Source organism: Nelumbo lutea, chromosome 3 (assembly GCF_056320005.1).
Source record: "Nelumbo lutea isolate HS-2025 chromosome 3, American lotus-T2T, whole genome shotgun sequence".
Taxonomy (NCBI): domain Eukaryota; kingdom Viridiplantae; phylum Streptophyta; class Magnoliopsida; order Proteales; family Nelumbonaceae; genus Nelumbo; species Nelumbo lutea.
In genome coordinates, this window is record NC_142686.1 from 113,094,889 (window position 1) to 113,115,816 (window position 20,928).

General features: G+C 36.7%; 1 non-coding gene across 1 annotated transcript; it reads left to right on the plus strand.

The window, feature by feature from the left end:
• Nucleotides 1–9,588: 9,588 nt before the first annotated feature.
• Nucleotides 9,589–9,695, plus strand: LOC148867727 (small nucleolar RNA R71). Its single transcript, XR_016112117.1, has one exon. It is a non-coding gene; the product is annotated as a small nucleolar RNA R71 (small nucleolar RNA).
• Nucleotides 9,696–20,928: the final 11,233 nt, after the last annotated feature.

Sequence of the window (20,928 nt, forward strand, 5' to 3'; positions counted from 1 at the left end):
GTAGAATTGGTCAATCGTTAGAAATAGTAGGGGTGGTGCAAGACAATAGTTAAACAGTAAGGGTATAATAATTAGTTAATTAACTAAACAATAGGGGTAGTTTAAGAAATCTACCCTTTTATATATAACATTTTTATTTTTTATGTATAATAGTAAATAGTTTTTATAATTATTATTTTTTGTATGTATAATAATAAACAATTTTTATAATTCTTAATTTTTTGTATGTAAAATAAAAAATATTTTTATATGTATAATTTTTAATTTTTAGAAAAAACTTGGCTTGCAATCGAACTTTTAAGTAGAGTCGAGCTCGAGCTCAAGTCTCTAGCTCGAATCGAACTCAAGCTCGAGCCTAATACTATTTATGCGAGCCTATCTCGATTAGCCAAGTATTCGACTCAGCTTGACTCGAATCCACCCCTGATTATGCCTACAATGACGAAGTTATGGTGCCTTAGAAGTATTATATATAGGTTTATAATTATTTTTGGTATTACAATTTATACCTTATAAGGGATGAAGGGGTGGGGTAGGGATGGCAATTTCTACCCTACCCGCCTTGATGGGGTGGGTTTTTTCTTGAAGGACAGGCTTTGGGGCAGGGATAGGTTTTGGGATTCTACAACTTGTATGGGTACAAGTAGGGTACGATATTAGGCTAAACCCGACCCTCCCTGACCCACACATTGTTGGACAACATATAAACTTTAGTATTTAGGTGATGAATTTAATAATCTTTTGAATTTTATGTTAAGGATAATTGATAGTTTATATGCTTTTTACATGTCTTAATCAAATAATTAGAAATTTTGTTGTTTGTTTGTTTATGTTATTTTACTTATTTATTACTTATATATAACAAGAAACAATATTGAACTAGATGTCTGTTCTAAACTCAACCCACCCCTATTAGGGGTGTTCAAATTCGACTATCAAACTTAGAACCAAACTGAACCGAATTACTCAATTCGGTTTGGTTATTTTGATTTGGTATTAAGATTTTAAAATTTTTGGTTTTCAGTTTTCGGTTTGGTTTGAGAAAAAAATGCAATCGAACCGAACCGAAAACCGGATTAACCAAAATATGCACATATTTGCATTTTAATTATAAATATTCATATTAATATTAGCATTAATCTATATTAATGTTACTATTTATATTAATAATATATACATGTATTTTAATTATAATTGTTGTTATATTTTAATAATAATCATTAATATAAATATAAACTAGATCTATATTTTAACTAAATAAATTAACCAAATTAAAACCAAATCGATCTGATTTAAATTTAGTTCGATTTGGTTCGGTTTCATATCTAATTTAGTTCGGCTTTGTTCATGAAAATGACTTAACCAAAATATCGGTAGGCTCTATTTCTGAACCGAATCGACCAAATGATCACCCCTAACCCCTATCCTTGAATGTAGGGAGGGTAGGGTTAGGGAGGATTTTGCATTTCCATGTGCGGGGAGGGTTTAGATTCTCAAAGTCAAACCCACTACGGATTTTGGGGAGGTACGGGTTGGAGGTTTAAGGAGTCGAGTACGAGTAGGGTTTAGAATTTATAAAACCCTCCCCAAACCCACCTCGTTGCCATCACTGGGGTGGGGATAAAGAAGGATGCACGTAAAGTTGTCTGACTTTATCATAGATTGTCTATAGCTATGCAAATTTGATCCCATGCCTCATATTTGGAGGGACGGTGGTCAATTACTAGGTCATTGGTTATTATACTTAGGTTATACCATAGAATTTTTGCTTTAAAGTTGTATATACTATATTTTAATATAATAAAAATCCATCTGATTAATTACCACTTTTATGATGTCGGTCGGTTGTAATTAGTGTGGAGATTTGAGAACATCTTCAGGATTAGGTGGGCAAAATTTTGCCTCATTGGTTTTGATAATTAGATATTTATGCATTATGCATATCAAAATATGTGCATATGTGTAAATAAATATTAACCATATTTGATATATGGTATTTGAATTTTACTTTTTTATGGCTTACATCGAAACCAAGGCAAGCATCCCCTTTATATAGTATAGATATAGATATGAAAAAGTCAAATAGATGATAAGACATATAATCATGATGCGACTCATCTAGTGAGCCATTTTTTCTATATATATTTGTTATTTTAAATATTCCACCCCCTAATTGGTGATGATCATGTGCCAATCACATATTTATTATATAAATGTGACACTTGCATTGCTAAAAATGGCAATAATTCCAAGATGGAGCCTATTTCTCCCCTTTCCCTATCTTCTCTTTCGTAAAAGTTGCACTTAACAAGAGATTTTTAATTCATTCTTTCTAGTTATTCAGGATTTTTTTAGAGAAAGAAAAGAAAGGTTTCATGATAAAGCTGACTCACAATTGGTTTTGATATCCCCTTCCCTCTTTTTGTGTTATTACATGATACACATTACATGGGAATAAAACAGGATCCACCCGAGGTCCATTGATCTTACCATGGAGAACTTGTGGTTTCTTGGTTTGATCTCGTACTTCCATTTTACATAGAAGGCATCATGTGATGTTGGTGTTTGTTAGCACTGAACCTATTTATAGACTGAAAAGTTTTGCTTAGTAAAAATTGGTGATCATTTAGTTTAACCATCACCTTTGAGTTTAGTCACTTATTAAGCTTGAATTGGACTTGAGTTGGTAAACTTGGGCTTGATCTCAATTTTAGCCAAACCTAATCCCATGTTCTTGATGTTAGTGTTGAGCCTCTCAAACAAAAAAGGTCCACAAACAAAACAACACCAACACCATTTGGTGTAAGGAGTACAAGGGGATTATTTTCCACCATAGTGTTTTAAAAGACAATAGTACCGTAGAGGGTATTAGGGTTTTCAACCACTAGGGTTGGGGCCATGGGCACGAGAATGAAGCACTTACTTGTGACTACCCAATGAATAAAACATCAACAACCTTAACAGAGGCATGACCCAATAGATCCTTCAACCTAATTTTCTCAATCATCAGTTTGGAACGATCAAGAGTCAAGTAAGGATGACCCTCAAACCCAAGATTTGCAAGAATGTCAGCAAATATGTTGGCTTCTCGAAAAATGTGTTTGAAGATAAAGTTTCTTTGCTCACATCTGACCATCTCCTTGATGTCAAAAATGTGTTGCTTGAAGACCAAGGCAGAGTAGCTTCATCATTGATGCATTGAATAGTGATAATAAGAGAATATAATCTCCCTCAATGATCACCTCCTCGCACCACAGGCCAATCGTCCAAGTGATTGTTTCAGTGTAGTTTTTACTAGATACGAATTTGAATATTGTTTACAACATTTAAGAGGTAAGATGCCAAGGTCCAATTTTAATCCAATGCAGCCTTGATATAATAACAATGTTTGGTATCATGGTGTTGTGTGTCTGATGCATTTATGCATTGGAAATTGAGAAAAAATGGTTTGGACATAAAGTGTGCTGCAATAATTGTTTATTGTGTTTATTACACATAAGTTCCATTAGGCATCACATAGGTGAAAAGGAAATGCAAAAATAGAAACATTAAAATGGTATTTCCTCTCAAAGTTCAATTTCCAACCCTTAACAAAGTTAAAATTTGATAAAGCGCTTATGGGGTCAGTATTGAGAACATGACCTATCAAAAAGTCATTTAAAATGTCATTTAAAATGTTTGAATTTCGAAGGGCATCATTTTTTTTTGCTAAGGCTCCATTTGGGAAAAGTGCAAATACAAAAATGTCTAGTGCAAACACAATTATGTCTAACTTATAAAAATACAAAATTGGTTTAGTTTTGCAATGACAAATTTGTACCCTTTTAATTTTTAGTTGCAATGGGTACAAACTTGAATTTCGATACTAGAAAACCACCTTTAGACTTATAAACACACACCCCATCAATGAAAAGGAGCATGAGAAATCATTTAAAATTTTAAAGATCCTATTTTGTCCACTTGGATGGGAAGAAGAAAGATTCCTGTCTTCCTAATTTGATTATCACCTAGTGACTAGAAGCTCTTGTAGTCATAGTCCCTAGCTTCGACAAACACTGTCGTCACACAAGATGGGTCAAGAAACTTATGCACCATTAAAGTTGCTCTTGAAACAGTGCCTGAGAAAAGTAAAAGATGTTGTAGGTTTATCATTCATGTAAAGGAAGGTGCTTATAAGGAGAATATTGAGATTGGAAATTAAACAACATGAGTAATATCATGCTCGCAGGTGATGGCATATGCAAAGCACAATTATCACTGGTAACAAGAGCATGGGAGGAGTATGGTAGGAACCCCAAATATCACAATGAATCAGATCAATTGGAGCAAAGGCTCGAGATGCACTTATTGGGAATGGAGTGTGTGTGTGTGTGTGTGATGTATGTGTGTTTGGCCCGTTCACAGATGTCACAAGCATGTTTTGGTGGACTAATGCAGCAATCAAAGAGATGAGATAACTGCCTTGCTGAAGCATGTCCGAGTCTTTTGTGCCAAGTATTATACCTATCTGCATTAGTGATTGAGAGAGCAACAAAAGGATGTGCAAGCTGAAGGCAGTAGATCCCATTGGTCAACATTCCTTTACTAATCATAGTCATGGATGTTGGGTCCTGAATTACACATGAAGTAGGAGAAAAAACAACAGTGCAATGTAACTATGTGGTGAGTTTACTTATGGACAGTAAGTTGTATCGAAAACCAGGAACATATAGCATATCATGAATAAGGAATTTTGGGATTATCATGATTGAGCCTTTATGTGTGGCAGACAGAACTGAACCATCTGGAAAGTTTATTGATAGAGAAGGCAATGGTTCATGGTGCAAAAATAAGGATTTCATTGGGGTCATATGGTCAAATGCCCCACTATCAAGAAAACAATAAGAAGGACCAACTGTAGTTGAAAAACCTTTATTAGACATATTCGAAGCACACATGGATTGCATGTCTACGTTCAATAAGCGTAAGAATTGGATGTATTGGTCAGGTGTAGAGATATTGGCGTGGCTTGGGAAGGTTCAGTGGTTGTCGTTGTAGTAACCTGTAAGCTATTGGTAGAATCAGTCTTTGTCTTGGTTCTACGACCTGGCTTTTGCCTTTCCCATCCATCAGGATATCCAATCAATTCATACCACCTATCCTTAGAGTGACCTTGGCACTTACAGTGCTCACACCGTATTCTAGGCCGAGGGTTGGATGTCCGATCACTAGATCTAGAGGCAACCAAGGCAGTAGCATCTAGAGGATACGTGGTCTTTTGAGACATAAGAATTTGATGTTTCTCATCTTGAATTATGAGTGCTTAGGCTCAATTGATGGTAGGAAGTGAATCTGAAGCCAAAATGGTGGATCGAATATTATTGAAGGCATCATTTAGACCCATCAAGATTTGGTATAGCTTGTCTTTTTCTCAATCTTCTATTGTTTCTTTGATCACACTACAATTAGCCCTACAATCGCAATTAGGAACGGGTGACATTACCCAACTCATCCCAGAGACCTTTCAGCTTTGTGAAAAATGAAGCAATTAGAAGATCTCCTTGATTCAGGTTTGAGAGATCTTTCCACATGTCTCTAGTTGACTCTGTGTACGCAACACTTTTATGGAGTTCACAAGCTAAGGAGTTGAAGATCCACGCTATCACCATGGAATTAACTTTGATCCACAAATTCGTATTTGTTTTTCACTCTCAAAGCAATGTGCATTGCACGTTGCCAAGTGAAATATTTGTCTCCGGTGAGTGGGCAAGAAACCAAAATAATTTCAGGGTTATTAGAGAGATGCAAATAATATGGAGAACTTGGATCCAAATCCATAGTCATCTCTGGTGATCAATCATTGATGGAAAAACAAGGTCTAATGAAGAATCTTGATTGCTAAAAACGGTGGCAACTATTGTGCCAGAATGATGGCCACTAGTCGAGGGGAATTCAGTCGTCAAAACGGAGGGAACTCACACAGTAGAAAAGATGCAGCGAGTCTTGATCGTTGTCAAGGCTCTGATACCATGATAAACCACGGAGGTATGCGATGAATTCTCGTCGGCTGGATGACGACAAAGTATCCAGAATAGCTCTGATACCAGTCATAATCTCATCGCATCCTAGTATCAGAGTCTTGATCTTTGTTGTCAGCGCAAATGTACAAGATGCGATGAGATTATGACTCGATGACAACAAAGTATCCAGAAACTCCTTTGTTGTCACACAACGCAAATGTACAAGATGCGATGACATTATGACTGGATGACAACAAAGTATCTAGAATAGCTCTGATACCAATCATAATCTCATCGCATCTTAGTATCAGAGTCTTGATCTTTGTTGTCACACAACGCAACTGTACAAGATGCGATGAGATTATGACTAACTGGATGACAACAAAGTATCCAGAAACTCCTTTATTTCTCTATATTAAATATGAGAGAGATTTACATATTCATAGAAGTTGTCTGAAACCAAGAAGGTTCAGACCTATTTAGTAAGAAAAGTAAACCAGAAATGAAGAGAAGAGAAGAGGAGAAGAGAATATAAGAGAATGAGGGATTTGGCCAGCTTAGTCTACTGCCCCAAATGAAATTTAAAGTAAGTCTTCAACATTAGTGGTACAATGATAGGAATGCCCCTATCACTAGAAACAACAGAAAAAAAAAAGGTCTAATGGTACTATAGACGAGAAAGAACATATGAGGAGGTGGAACCACAAGTTGAACAACCATTTTCTCTATACTCCCCCTCAAGTTGGGAAAATATATTGCTCATTCCCAACTTGCTTAAATCTGACTCAGGTTTGAATTTGTTGACTGCCTTGGGGAAGACATCGATAAGCTGTATATTAGTGGCAACATAAGGAAGGCACACTCCTTAAGAGGCAACTTTCTCTCGAATGAAATGTTTGTCAACTTCAATGTGTTTGGTTCTATCGTGATGTATTGGGTTGTGAGCAATGTTAATGGTCGCATAATTATCACAATACAATATCAAGAGTCTTTCAAACTCAACTCCCAATTCTGTAAGGAGAGATTTCAGCCATAATATTTCAACAATACCATTAGCCATAGACTTGTATTCAACTTCAGCACTGGACCGAGCAACACCATTTTGCTTCTTGCTCTTCCATGAAACTAAATTTCCTCAAACAAAGGCACAATGCCCAAAAGTAGATCTCCTATCATTGATACAACCTGCCCAATCTGCATCAGTGTATATTTCAATCTTCATATGGCCATTATTTTTAAAAGGAATACCTCAGCCTGGACACCTCTTCAAATAAGTTAAAATTCTTTCAACAGCAAGGAGGTGTGAGGTCTTAAGAGAGTGCGTGTACTGACTAACAACACTTACAGCATATGAAATGTCAGGGCGAGTCATACATGGGTAGAGAAGCATTCTTATAAGTTGTTTTTACATACCTTTATCTTCTAGAGGCTTACCATCATCTGTATTAATTTTATGATTTTGCTCAATGGGAGTATTAGCAAGCTTAGTTCCTAATTTTCCTGTCTCTTCCAAGAGATCAAGAACATACTTCCTTTGGGAAACAAAAATGTCATGCTTGGACTTTTCCACTTCTATCCCAAGGAAATACCTTAACTCAACCAGGTCCTTTTACTTCAAATTCTTGATTCAGTAGTTGCTTAAGATAGTTAATCTCATCAATATAACTTCATGTCACCACAATGTCATCCACATACACAGCGAGGAGAGTCAAAGTAGATTCTTTCCTCTTAAAGAACAGAGTGTGGTCAAATTTGAATTGAGCATAGCCAAATCTTTCCAAAGCAAGTCTGAATCTATCAAACCATGCCCCTAGAGATTATTTTAGACCATACAAAACTTTCTTCAACTTGCAAACTTTCTTACTAGTCTCTGCACCACAGAAACCAGAAGGTAACTCTATATACACCCACTCCTACAAGTCACCATTTAGAAATGCATTCTTAACATCCATCTGAAATAGAGGCCAAGAAAAGTTAGCAACAAGAGATAGTAAAACTCTAGTGGTATTCATTTTTGCAACTGGTGCAAAGGTCTCAAAGTAATCAATACCATAATTTTGAGTGTATCCCTTAGCCACCAGTCTAGCTTTATATCTTTCAACTGTGCCATCAACATTATACTTCACTGTGAATATCCACCTACACCTAGCTAACGAGATTCTTCTCTCTTGCAGTTGATCAACCAGTTCCCAAGTATCATTCTTTACAAGGGCATCCATCTCAGCGTTCATTGCTTCCTTCCACTCAAGGACAACAAGGGCCTCTTGGACTGTTCTAGGAATGGGAATGGCAGAAATGGAGGCTAAAAAGGACTTATATGATGATGAAATGTGATCATAAGAAAGGAAATGAGAGATACAATGGGTAGAGGATGAGGTACACTGACGTTTTCCCTTACGTACTGCAATCTAAAGGTTAAGGTCATCTGAAGATGGTAGAGGCACAATAGTGGAAGAAGGTATGCCATCAGTAGCAAGAAAGGGTAAGGAGGAAGCAATACATGAATCTGGTGCTATAAAAGAGATAGGAACTGGCCTAGACTAACCATTACTAGAACCAACTTGCCGCCACCATCTTCTATGAAACACCCTCAATTCTTTACATTTTTGACAACTCCCTTCAATACACTCCCCTCCACTTGCAGGAATGGGCAAAGGAACATCTTGAGCAAACACACCTTGCTCACCACTCTCCCTTTGAGGCGAAACTCTAGGGTAATAAGGGACATCTTCAATGAATGTGACATCCATAGACACAAATTTGGTTCTCGAGACAAGGTCATAACAACAGTACCCCTTTTGATTTTGTGCATACCCTAGGAAAATACATTTGACAGTCTTATGATCAAATTTTGAACGAATAGGCCCAAGGATTTGGACAAAACAAGTGCAACCAAAGGTTTTGGGAAGAACAGAGAATTGCTTGTTATCAGGATACAATAGGTTAAAAGGAACTTTCATGTCCAAGCCCCACTTGGACTTCTAAGTTCTTAATTGATGCTTCTTGATTTAATAATCTCTTTTCATGTTCTTCGAATTTTGCTTCAGCAACATTAATGAACTTAGAAATCATTTCTTCTAAATTACCCTTCTTTTCTTGTGGGGGTGGCTGTTGTTGAAATCCCATGTTGTTCCATGAAAGATTTGGATGACACTTCCACCTTGGATTGTATGTGTTTGAATAGGGGTTGAAATTCGGCCTGCCACCATGAGAAATAAAATTAGCACTTTCATGTGGAGCAAAAGGGTTACCTACCGGACAGTCAGAATTATTATGTCCTAATTGACCACAGAAATCACATGGATTGCTAGATGATGCATTTCTTGCTGCAACATTAAGATTATCTAATTTTTTATTCAGGCTAGCAAGTTGAGCAGATAAAGCTGCAAAAGAATCGATATAGTGTATTCCCCTTCGATCAGTTCGATCATTATTCCATTGGTAGCTATTTGACATCACTTCTTCCACTAGATCATAAGCTTCCTCTGGCGTTTTCCTCATGATAGTACCTCCTGCAACTGCATCAATAATGTAACGATTAGAGGGGGTAATACCATTATAAAAAGTTTGGATTTGACGCCAAATTGTTATTCCATGGTGAGGACATTTCCTAAGCATCTATTTAAATCGTTCCCATGCCTCATACAAAGATTGCCTCTCTAGTTAAACAAAAGTAGTGATATCATTAATCAATTTTACTGTTTTAGAGGGAGGAAAATACTTAGCCATAAAATTCTGAGTCAAATCATTCCAAGTAGTGATACTTCCTGCAATGAGTGAGTTAAGCCAATCCTTAGCTCTATCACGTAATGAGAATGGGAAGAGCCTAAGCCTTATAGCATCATCGCTAACTCTATTATGTTTAAATGTATTGCATATTTCTAGGAAATTAACAAGATGTGCATTAGGATCATCACTCGGCAACCCACTAAACTGGATACTCGTTTTGATCATTTGGATGATCGCAAGCTTGATCTCGAAATTATTGGCTTGAATTGTTGGCTTGCAAATGCTAGAAGTAACCCCATCAATTGTTGGACAAGCATAGCCAAAAAGGGTTCGATTTGCTTCGTCTGCCATCTGTTCTTCTTTTGCTGGTTCGCCTTCTTCAACCCCCTTTCTTTCTTTACTTTTGTTGGCTCTTTGTAGTATGCAAAGGGTTCTCTCTATCTCAAGATCGAATTCTGCTAGTTCTTCTCCTCTAGTACGTGTCATACACTAAGCAAAATTCAAATAAATAATGATAAAATAAAAAATAAAAATCGAAATTAACCAAGGTTAACAAGTTCTAATATTATTTTAGAATTAAATCCCCGACAACAGCGCCAAAAACTTGATAACTATAATTATATAACCCTAGCAAGTGCACTAGTTATCAAGTAGTATAAAGATATTGTTCCCACAAGGATTTAACAAAATAAGTATTAGAATTATAGCTTCCCTCAATTATTTGGACAACCGAATTCTAACAATATGAACTATTGAAAATTAAAGATAGAAAAAGAAAGAGCAGAAATAAAAACAAAGACAATCAACGACTGAACTTGCAACAATTTAATTGAAAGCACTAGGATTATTGATCCACTTAACCATCCCAATGAACATAAATTTATCAGATTAACCAAGATAATTTATTATTTTCATAAGCTGAAGTTTTTCCAAATTTATTTAATATTCCCTCCTAGGATATATCAAATCTACCTCTATCAAGTAACCCTTTGATCTCTCGACTAGAGTTCTCGTGATAGAGATGCAGTAAGTTCTATGAAAAACTTATATCATCAGATGAATCATGTATGTATATATATATATATATATATATATATATATATATATATATATATATATATATATATATATTATATATATACCATTTAATTCACACTATGAATTATTCAGTCCACTATATGAATTCCTCTCTCGATTCATTCATATAAACCAAACCAATTAAGAGATGACCAAGCTCCTAATCGCATTATGCATAATAACTCATAGACAATATGAAAATAAGTATTTCAAAAAGTAATTTGAAAACAATACCATTTTCTTCTCTCCTGGTGGCGGATAAGCTATAAACCATTTAGGGTCAAATAAATTCAAATTACCCCCCCCCCCTTTATATAGCTTTAGGAGGAGGGGTTGTTTCCAACTCCTTTTAGGAGTTCATTCTCAAAAATAGAAAGTCCTAATTAGTTCTAATCCTATCCTATCCTATCTAGTAATCTCAATCTTTTATCGTTCTAGAATTACAATTGAAATTTAAATTTGATAGGACTCTTTATTCTCGAATTCGAGTTGGGCTTCTTTAATAAATTGGGCTACTACAAGGCTTTTATGCGAATTGGGCTTCAGTTGTGAATTATGCTTTATTACAAATTTGCTACAATTTTGGGCCTGATTTTTAACTCGATGCAGGCCGAATCTGTCAAAACCCAAAACATGAAAGTTGTGGAATTATCCCTTGTCTTTCCATTGCATCTTGAATCATCCCAATCGGAGTCTAGATGTGAGAGTTATGCCCAGATTAATAAATGGCGCCGAAATTGTGCAAAATTACCCGATTAGCCTTGTTTTTCTCCTAACGCCTTCTTTCATGCCCTAAATCAAAATACAAGAATAATGAGTCAAATTAAGTACTAATTAAGTATAAAAGACTGAATATTTAGGGATAAAAATATGATAATTAAGATTAAGAGCAACCAACTTCACTCTCCAATTGAGATAAAACAACCCTAGCAATAATCAATGCATCAAGAGAACTGGATCTAGTATTGGGAGTGGATGAAGCTCCTGTGGTTATAACTGCATTAGCATTTCCCTTCTTGTTCCTAAATCATTTTGGAATTAGCTGAAGATGAAGTTTCCAACAAGTGTTTCTTAGTATGTTTTGGCTTCTTACAGTAGTCACAAAACACATCAATATTTCCATCATTCTTTACACCCCTCTCCTTATCACCTCCAGTCTTTGGTTTTATTGCTTCTAAAGCTGATTCCATAGACGAGATTTGCAACATGACTTTCCTTCTGCTTTCCTCACTATGTATTAGAGATTAGGCTTGAGATAAAGAGACACTATCTCTAGTGAGAAGTTGCAATTTTATAATGTCATAGTCAGAGTTCAGCCCAACCAAGAATTCAAACACTCTATTTTTCTTAACCAATTTCTTGAATGTGGCAACATCCTTTTGTCTCACCCACTCAATAGTCTCAAAATGATCAATCTCATACCACAATGATTTTAAGGTGGAGAAATAGACTAACACAGGTTTCTCCCTCTATTTAAGATTATTCACCTCCATTTTCAGTTCATATGCTCTAGCACCATTAAGGGGTTGAGAATATGTTTCTTTCATGTTGTCACAAATTTCTTTAGCTATCTTTAAGTAAATATATTTCCTACTGATATGAGGCTACATGGAGTTGCATAAACAAGTCATAACCAAATAATTTTCTTGAACCCATTTAACAAGGGAAGGGTCCTCCTGTGTTGGTTACTTTTTGTCTCCTATCACATACCCTAGTTTTCCCCTCCCTCCAATGGCTATCACGGTTGATTAGGCCCATTCCAAATAGTTTCTTCCATTAAACTTGATTGTAGTAATCTGAAGTGAATTGTTATCAGTAGAGTTTACAGATCCAACAAGTCCTTTTCCATTTGGTTTGTTCTCATTTCCAACCATTTCCATGCTGAAGTGGACAAAGAGTAATCACTGAATGAAGGGTACAACACTGTCCAAACTCCTTTTCTATACAGAAATTCTAGGCACTGTCCAATCAACACCCAAAGGAAGAAGAAAACTTTAGAGGCCTTTTCACAAACACAAGGTGGGTAGTAGAGGAGATCACACTGTAAAAAATAATACAACCTAGAAAATAGTCCGTACAGGAGCCCTAAACAATACAAGAGAGAAAAACATACAACAGTACTGATTCCAAAGATATTTTTGCCACTTGAAAGTCCAAAAAATATGAAAACAACCCAGAATTTTCTAGGCTAAAGTAGTCTTAAAAAACAACTGAATAGCTATACTAATTTTAGAGAAATTTCGGACACTTTAACTGTCCAGAAAAATAAAAAACAACCCAAAAATTACTGGGCGCCACTCTCAACCTCTGATTTAAGCTCTAAATCAGAAACCAACATGTTTTCTCTGATTCTTCCTGACCACCAGACAGCTCTCCAAGAGATTTGAATCTTGGGCACCTTCTTTGATCTCCAATGACCTCCAAGAACTAGGCGACTCAAGCTAAAGCTTCCAGCCTTAGAGCAACTCCCATGTAACTGGCTGGACAACATCTACATGAGAGCCCAAGCCAGGTTTAAGCCTGATCTAATACCAAGTTGTCTGAAACCAAGAAGGTTCATACCTATTTAGTAAGAAAAGTAAACTAGAAATGAAGAGAAGATAAGAGGAGAAGAGAATATAAGAGAATGAGGGGTTCAACCAACTTAGTCTATTGCCCCAAATGAAATTTAAAATAAGTCTTCAACATTAGTGGTACAATGATAGGAATACCCCTGCCACTAGAAACAATAGAAAAAAAAGGTCTAACAGTACTATAGACAAAAAAGAACATATGAGCCTGTAGGACCACAAGCCGGTCAACCATTTCCTCTACAATAGATGATGGGGAGGTCGGTTGGTTGGGATCTTGAAGTTGATCTTGAATCTTGTGCAACTGTCTTGTCAGGTCAACAAATTTGGTTCTAACCACCTAACTGCCGTGTGTCCACACTAATACAATGGTCATAGCACATCCACTAATCCATAGCCCCCTCAACCCAGATGCAGGCAAATCTCAACTACAACTAGCAAGAGGCCTTACCAATCAACTGGTTGGCACCTTGATGTAAGCACCTAATATGTGCATAGTAACATAAGAAAGAGAAAAGGGAAAAGGGTATGACAGTTGCAGCAGGAGAAATACTTAACCGATTCTCATTACTTGATCAAGGAAACAATTGCAAGACAATTGCTTGCGATCTTCTCTAGCGTGTCATCATACCGTCTGATGGGGAACTCTATACCATGGTTTTCAAAACCAGATCGGATGATAAGACCAGAAAAACTAGATTTTTGTTAAAAAACATTGATTTGGTCAGTAAATTACTGACTCGGGCAGTTGAACCATTTGAATTGTTCAACCATTCTAATCGTTTTTTATTTTTTTAATTTTTTTGTCAAAACAAGCCATTTGTACCCGGAGACAGGACCCCTCATCCGTTCGTTGACCGGGTCGGTTTTTAAAACCTTGCTCCGCACAAACCTCGGCAAATGCCTCTTCGCACGTCCCAAAATCTGTGCTGACTGCGTTAAGCATGCTATTCATTCATTGTACCCACAACACGAGTTTTGATTGCTATCGTTGCACTCAACATTTCACACTGAATTAGGAACATCTCCCCATCAATGACAAATACAAGTAAAGAGATGTTTTCGATGTGTGGCTATGACATTTTGTGAGATCGGAGTGAAGCGCACATGGTGAGAAGTAGATCCGGATTCGCTGTTGCAGTTTTTGATCTCCATTTCGAGGACGGACACAGGATCCCTCTTCCTGTGAGGTAGGGCTTGATGGACGAGAGACAAAGCTCAGGGTAGTCAGTGCCGTCGCATATCTTTCAGATGGCTGGATCAACTGTCGAGGCTGCAGCGGTTTTTCTGGGTGGCGGTGATGAGATTCTTGAAGTAAATTTGGGAATTGGGAGAACGCAGAGGTGGTGGAAAAGGAGTTCAGTGAGATGCTGTGTGCCGCTGTGAAGGTAGAGGCAATAAGAAAGGTGCATGCTCATGATTTGAGAAGCTGAAATTGCGAGGCACGCGTACAGCGTCTGCATAGTAGAATGATAGAAGAGAGGAAAGGGAGATGAGGATGAGTATTAGATGATTGAAAAGCTCCTCAGTCATGGCTGCAGATTGGATTAAGGGGAGAGATTGGATAATGGAGGAGTTTGGACTTTGCAAGGTGGGAGTGTGTGGTTGTTTATCCATGGAAATAGGAGTTTCCAAGCCCTTACCTAACTCTCTCTTGTCCTTTCTTAAGGTCTGAACTTCTGTTAAATGTTGTTTTTCGGTTTTTAGTGTTTTTTTTTTTTTTTCATTTCTACCCTTGCCATTGCCTACCTTTGTCATAACTTTTTCTTTTTTAATAGATTGACCTGAAAACCAGTCATGATTCTGGGTTCGGTTTTAAACCCCAAAACTGTCCGATTCAGATATAGGTCAGATGGTCGGACCATTAGACTAAGGAACCAGTGGTTAAAACAGTTCCATTTTCAGCCCGATTTTGAAAATCATATAAGATACTACTACTCCATTAATTTGGAATATTTCTTATGAGTAATAAGTAACGTTTTACTCAGAAATGAAATCATTCTAGCCACCGGTTTCTGGGTCAATCCGGAAATAAAATCATTCTAACCATCGATTACCCCTATTATGTAGCCCCATAAAAGAAAAAAAAAGGTTTTATAATTGGAATAATATGACCCTAACTGCTATCCAATATTTTCTCATCTGTCAACAAAAATAAAAGCTAATCTAGGGGCTTATTTCATTCTCAATCTCAATGGAGGAGTCTAATATAGGGGTTCCATGTGCTACAATTGGATTTATTATTGGGTCTACGTGCTATAATTGGACTAGAATACGTTCCATTCTCAATAAAGAAGCCTAATGTAGGGTTTTGTTTGATACTTTGATTTGATCATACTCTATTGACCAAATAATTGAGCACATCGTCGTCGTTGTCATCTTATGCTTGAGTGATATTTAATGCTTCATTTTCCAAATTAAAGCCATATGGCTATTGATACTAGATAGGGAACGTTACGACCTTTCTGTCACCCTTGGATTATTTAGTTATCAGCTTTTGAGTTTAAGGAAGAACATTTTGAATATAAAAGAAACAAGAAGAAAGAACTTATACATATAGTCCTCAATGACGAAATTCATAGGTGAAATACATTATCCCTTACCTCCACTTTACATACAATAGTGTTGCAAGTCAGGTGGGTAGAAGTCAACCCTAGCCCAATCCTAAGTTCTAAACCCCATCCCTAACCCAACCCAACCTTCAATCCGACTAATCCAACCTTAATCTAACCCCAACTAAATTCTTTCAACGCTAACCCAACCCAACCAACCTTCTTCCCATTCCTTAAAATCTCATAGAATTTCTCGATTTTAGATCTTAACTCAACCTTTACTACATATATTAATCATATCTTTCATTAGTATTTGTTTGTTGACAACGCTTTTTTTTTTGTGTTTTTTTAGTACAAAATTTAGAAAAACAAGTTTTAGAAATGACTATAGTTTATTATGAGTTATGACTTACAATAGATCTTTTTTGGGCGGCAAACAACATAGAGGAGATGAAGAATGAAATTTTCAAAAAAAAAAACATAAAATAATGTTATTAAGGTTTTAGTCTTTTTTATTAGGATTAAGTGAAGTGATTATCTTAAAAGAAATATATGATGCTAGGGGCTATACAAATATCATGCATCTAAACAAATCAATGTATATTATATATTACATATAACATATATTTATATATTAACCCTAACCCAACTTGAAGTAAAGTCGGATTCATGAATTTCAACCCTAACCCTAACCTGAACATCAACCTGACCCGACCCAACTTTTTCAGGTTGGGTTAGGGCCAACCCAACCCAAGTTGCAGCCTTAAGATACAATCAATGGACTTATTAACAAAGAAATCCGAACCCGGTAAGGCTCAATTTGGAAAGAGTACAAATGTAAATATGTACAACATAAATACATACAAAATATAAGGTTTTGTACTCTACATATTTGCATTTGTACTCCTTCCAAACGCAGCCTAAGGATCAAAATTCAAAAGGCTAGGTTGCGTTTAGTTTGAAACAAGGGGTAGGGATCGAAAGCTAGGAAAACATGTACAAACCTTGTATAATTTTTTCAACCCAACCCAAGTTGCAGCCTTAAGATACAATCAGTGGACTTATTAACAGAGAAATTTTATCCCAAACCCCATAAGGCTCAATTCGGAAAGAGTGCAAATGTAAATATGTACAACGTAAATACATACAAAATTTAAGATTTTGTACTCCACATATTTGCATTTGTACTCCTTCCAAACTCAGCTGAAGGATCAAAATTCAGAAGGCTAGGTTGTGTTTAGTTTGAAAGAAGGGGTAGGGATCTAAAGCTAGGAAAACATGTACAAACCTTGTATAATTTTTTGATTCTTTTCTTTTCTTTTCCTTTCCTAAACTTTTCTTTTTTAAATCAAACACAACCTTAATTTCTAACAACCACGACAATGCAGCAGAAGAAAACAAATAAAAGCATTCTGATCAACATGCTTCATCACTACTGTACTTGGGGGTAGTAACAGATAGTACCTCGAACTTTTGAATGCAATACTTAGGTGCCCTGAACTTTCAGAAATAAACACCTAGGTCTACTCGTTAGTATTCTGTCAGTTAAATATTTGGTAATGCCAAAATTAGCCTTCTCATTTATAGGAGAATATCAAGGCTATTCATGGGTTGGGTCGGTTTAACATTTTTTTTTCAACCGATCCGACTTGGTTGAATTACTTAAAGAGCAAACTAAAACCGGACTGCCATTAAACAAAACCGACCCAAACATGAAGGGTCGGTTTGGCATTGTTTGTGAACAGTCCTAAATTTGGTATAAAATTCTCTACTCAAAAAATGAAAATAATCCTAAAACAAAAATAATTCCCATTTAACTAATGTTTTATTGTTCTTTAATGTTAAAAATAAATAACTAATTAGAAAGAAGAAACTAGGATAGGAATTACCTAATTAGGGAAAGATTAAAAAACCAGAAACTAACTAATTCGGTTGAATTTGGTTTAGTTTTGGTTTTCATAAACTAAACCAAATTATCGATTTATTCTATAAATAAAAAACGATCAAATCAAGTTAGGTCGGACTGATTTGATTAATTTGACATTGTTTATAAACGGCCCTAGAAAATATGTGAATGGGCTGGAGATGGTTCAGACCTCACCTCCCTAGAGGAAACCTTTGCCTATGGATTCTATGAGGCACAAACGCTTACAGTTTCTCAATATGGTTCGCGAACTCGGAAGAAAGGACGGTGGTGTGGATGGCTAATCAGGACCGTCCAATGAACGGCCGAGAGGCTCGAGAGTTTCACTCCATCGAGATGCAACCATGGTCCTAGCCGACATCGTTGGTTCAATTATTTGGTCCACCAACACCACCGGGGCCATGGTTGACAAAGCTGATTTCTTAAACACGGGGAACCTTTTTTGAAGGACCCATCTGGTAATATTCTTTGGCAAAGCTTTGACTCTCCTACCGATACTGTTCTCCCTTCACAACCCCTCACCAGATACACCAAACTGGCCTCCGTAATGGCCGTTGGAACGCAAGCTTTAGGTTATTTTACTTTCTATTTCGACAACGACAACGTTTTGCGGTTAACGTATAAAGAAGGGCCTAAGATTTTTCTATATTCCATACTTGACGATATGGGTGTTTTTCTAGATATATGTTTAGTATCATGCTGCAGATACAACATTGATGTGTGGATCAGAAACATCCTTTTATGAGAAAATGGTATTTTTTTTTTTTTTTTGAAAACATTGCTATCAATTAGAATGTTTCTCGGAGCAACAGCAAAGTTTTCTGTTTGGTACCAATGCTCCAGGAAACGTTTTCATCACTGGTACCTATTATCCAGTGCCACGTCATGTCCTTGTCACTGCCACTTCATGTCCCTGTTGGCAGCAACGAGCTGCAGTTCCAAGAAACGCCAATTCCAGCGTTGCTCCAAACCATGTTTTCCCGATTTCTAAGGCGTGACTTGAAGCACATTTTTTTATGAAAAAATGGTTCCAAACAAACAAGCATTTTATGGAGCCAAGGTTCAAAGTATCGACACGTATCGGCCCATATTGGTCGATACGTATCGTTCCGGGACCCCTCCGATATGCCCCTACAGTGGGTGTATTGGAGGTCTGACCGGTTGAGGGGGAAGAGGAGACCTAAACCGCCCCCCTTAACCGATCGCAAAAAATAAAAAAATAAAAAAAGGATTCAAAATGTGTATCGATTCGCCCGATATGCCCTTATCGGTGTACTGGACATATCGATATTTTGAACCTTGCCTGAAGCACTATTTTTTTCTGACATAAGGCTAATATATTGCCATTTTTTGGAGCAACAGCATCAATACCAAACAAACGCCTAAGTTAAACGGAAAATTGCTCTAGACTTCACAGGCAGTGTACATACGAAACTGCCTTGGGATCTAACATCATCATCAGCTTTCACTCTCATAAGATCTGAGCCCACTTGTGGATCTAACAAGGCTGATGCAATTCAGGTGGATTTCTCCAGGATGTATAAAACAAACAACAAAAGGACGAGATGGGCTTATTTCTACGATTTCGTTTATGCAATTGGCATTATTGAAGCTCTCTTCCTTGCGTCAGATTGGTTGTGCCTTTGTAGAAGAGGAGTTGTTGTGTCAAAGTCGATGGAGGACGGATACCTTGCAATCAGCCTTGTTAACGATTTTGTTAAGGGGCGACAAGACAACACAATGTTGTTTATGCAACGATTTTGTTTTCTTCTTCCCAGGCAACACGAAAAAGGGGAAACACAAAAGGTTTCTTCTCCCCACGGCAACAATGGTTTTTTCTTTGGCGGCGGTAATGGTTTTTTCTATCCAATAGTACCTAATTTTTTATCAGGGTTGTTTTAGCCTTTTTAAATTTTATGATTTTAATAAAAAACGTGGGCACTTCAGTAATTTTACAATAATCTGTAACGTGAACTAACGATTACTGAAGTTTGAGGTAGGGTTTGATAAAGCTCTTATACGGTGTTAGTATTGAGAACATGGCCTGACAAAAAGTCATTTGGGAAGAGTGAAGACACAAAAATGTTAAGTGTAAATATAAGTATGTCTAATTCATAAAAATGCAAAATTGGTTTAGTTTGATAAATTCATCTGAGAATATACACACCTTGCAACAATATTTAATAATATTGATTTATTATATTTTAACAAAAGATATTTAGGGTTCATTTGGTTTGCAGTTGGAATTGAAATGGTCTATTTCTCTCACCTATTTGATTCAGACCAAAATTGAATTAGAATTGGCTGAAATGGAATGGATTTGCATTCCCAGGGGAGGGCCTCAAATGGCAGAATGCCATTACCATTCTACCAGGAATGAGAATAGGATTTTGGTTCCATCCAACCAAACAGTCGGAATCAAAACAAACTATTCCAATTCTGATTCTGAACCCCTGTTTGCCATAAACCAAATAGACCCTTAGATTTCAAATCCCAATATTTTTAAATATATCAACACTATATCTATATCACACTCTACACTCCGGTAAGATGAGTTCTGAAACCTATCCAAAGCTGCTTCTTATTTATAATTGTATCAAGTATTAATCAAAGTCTCAAACAACCTTTATATGCAAATGCAATTATTATGCAATAGCGCCTAATCTGAAAGAGCATAAAGAAAGAGAAAAGGGAGAAGGTTATGGTGAGTGTGCATGCAGGAGGTGAAATATTAAACCAAATTAAAGTTGAAGAAGAATTCACTCGAGCAACTTAGAAATGGAAAGACAAATGCTTCCAATCTTCTCTGCCGTCTCATCATACTGTTTCAAGGGCGACTCCTCCTCAAATTCGATAAACCCTTGCTCGCAAGTATCACAATCTGTTATGACTGCGCTAATCATGGTGTTGAATGTATTCATGTCTCGAGTTGGGATTGCTTTCTTTGCCTTCTCAAGGCTGTCAATCGCATCAATGTAATTCTCCTTGCACGATTCGAGTTGGGAAGCTGTGGTTTTGGAGGCGTCCTTGTTGGGCTCACTCATCATCCTATTCACCTCGGCCATTGCGGCAAGTAC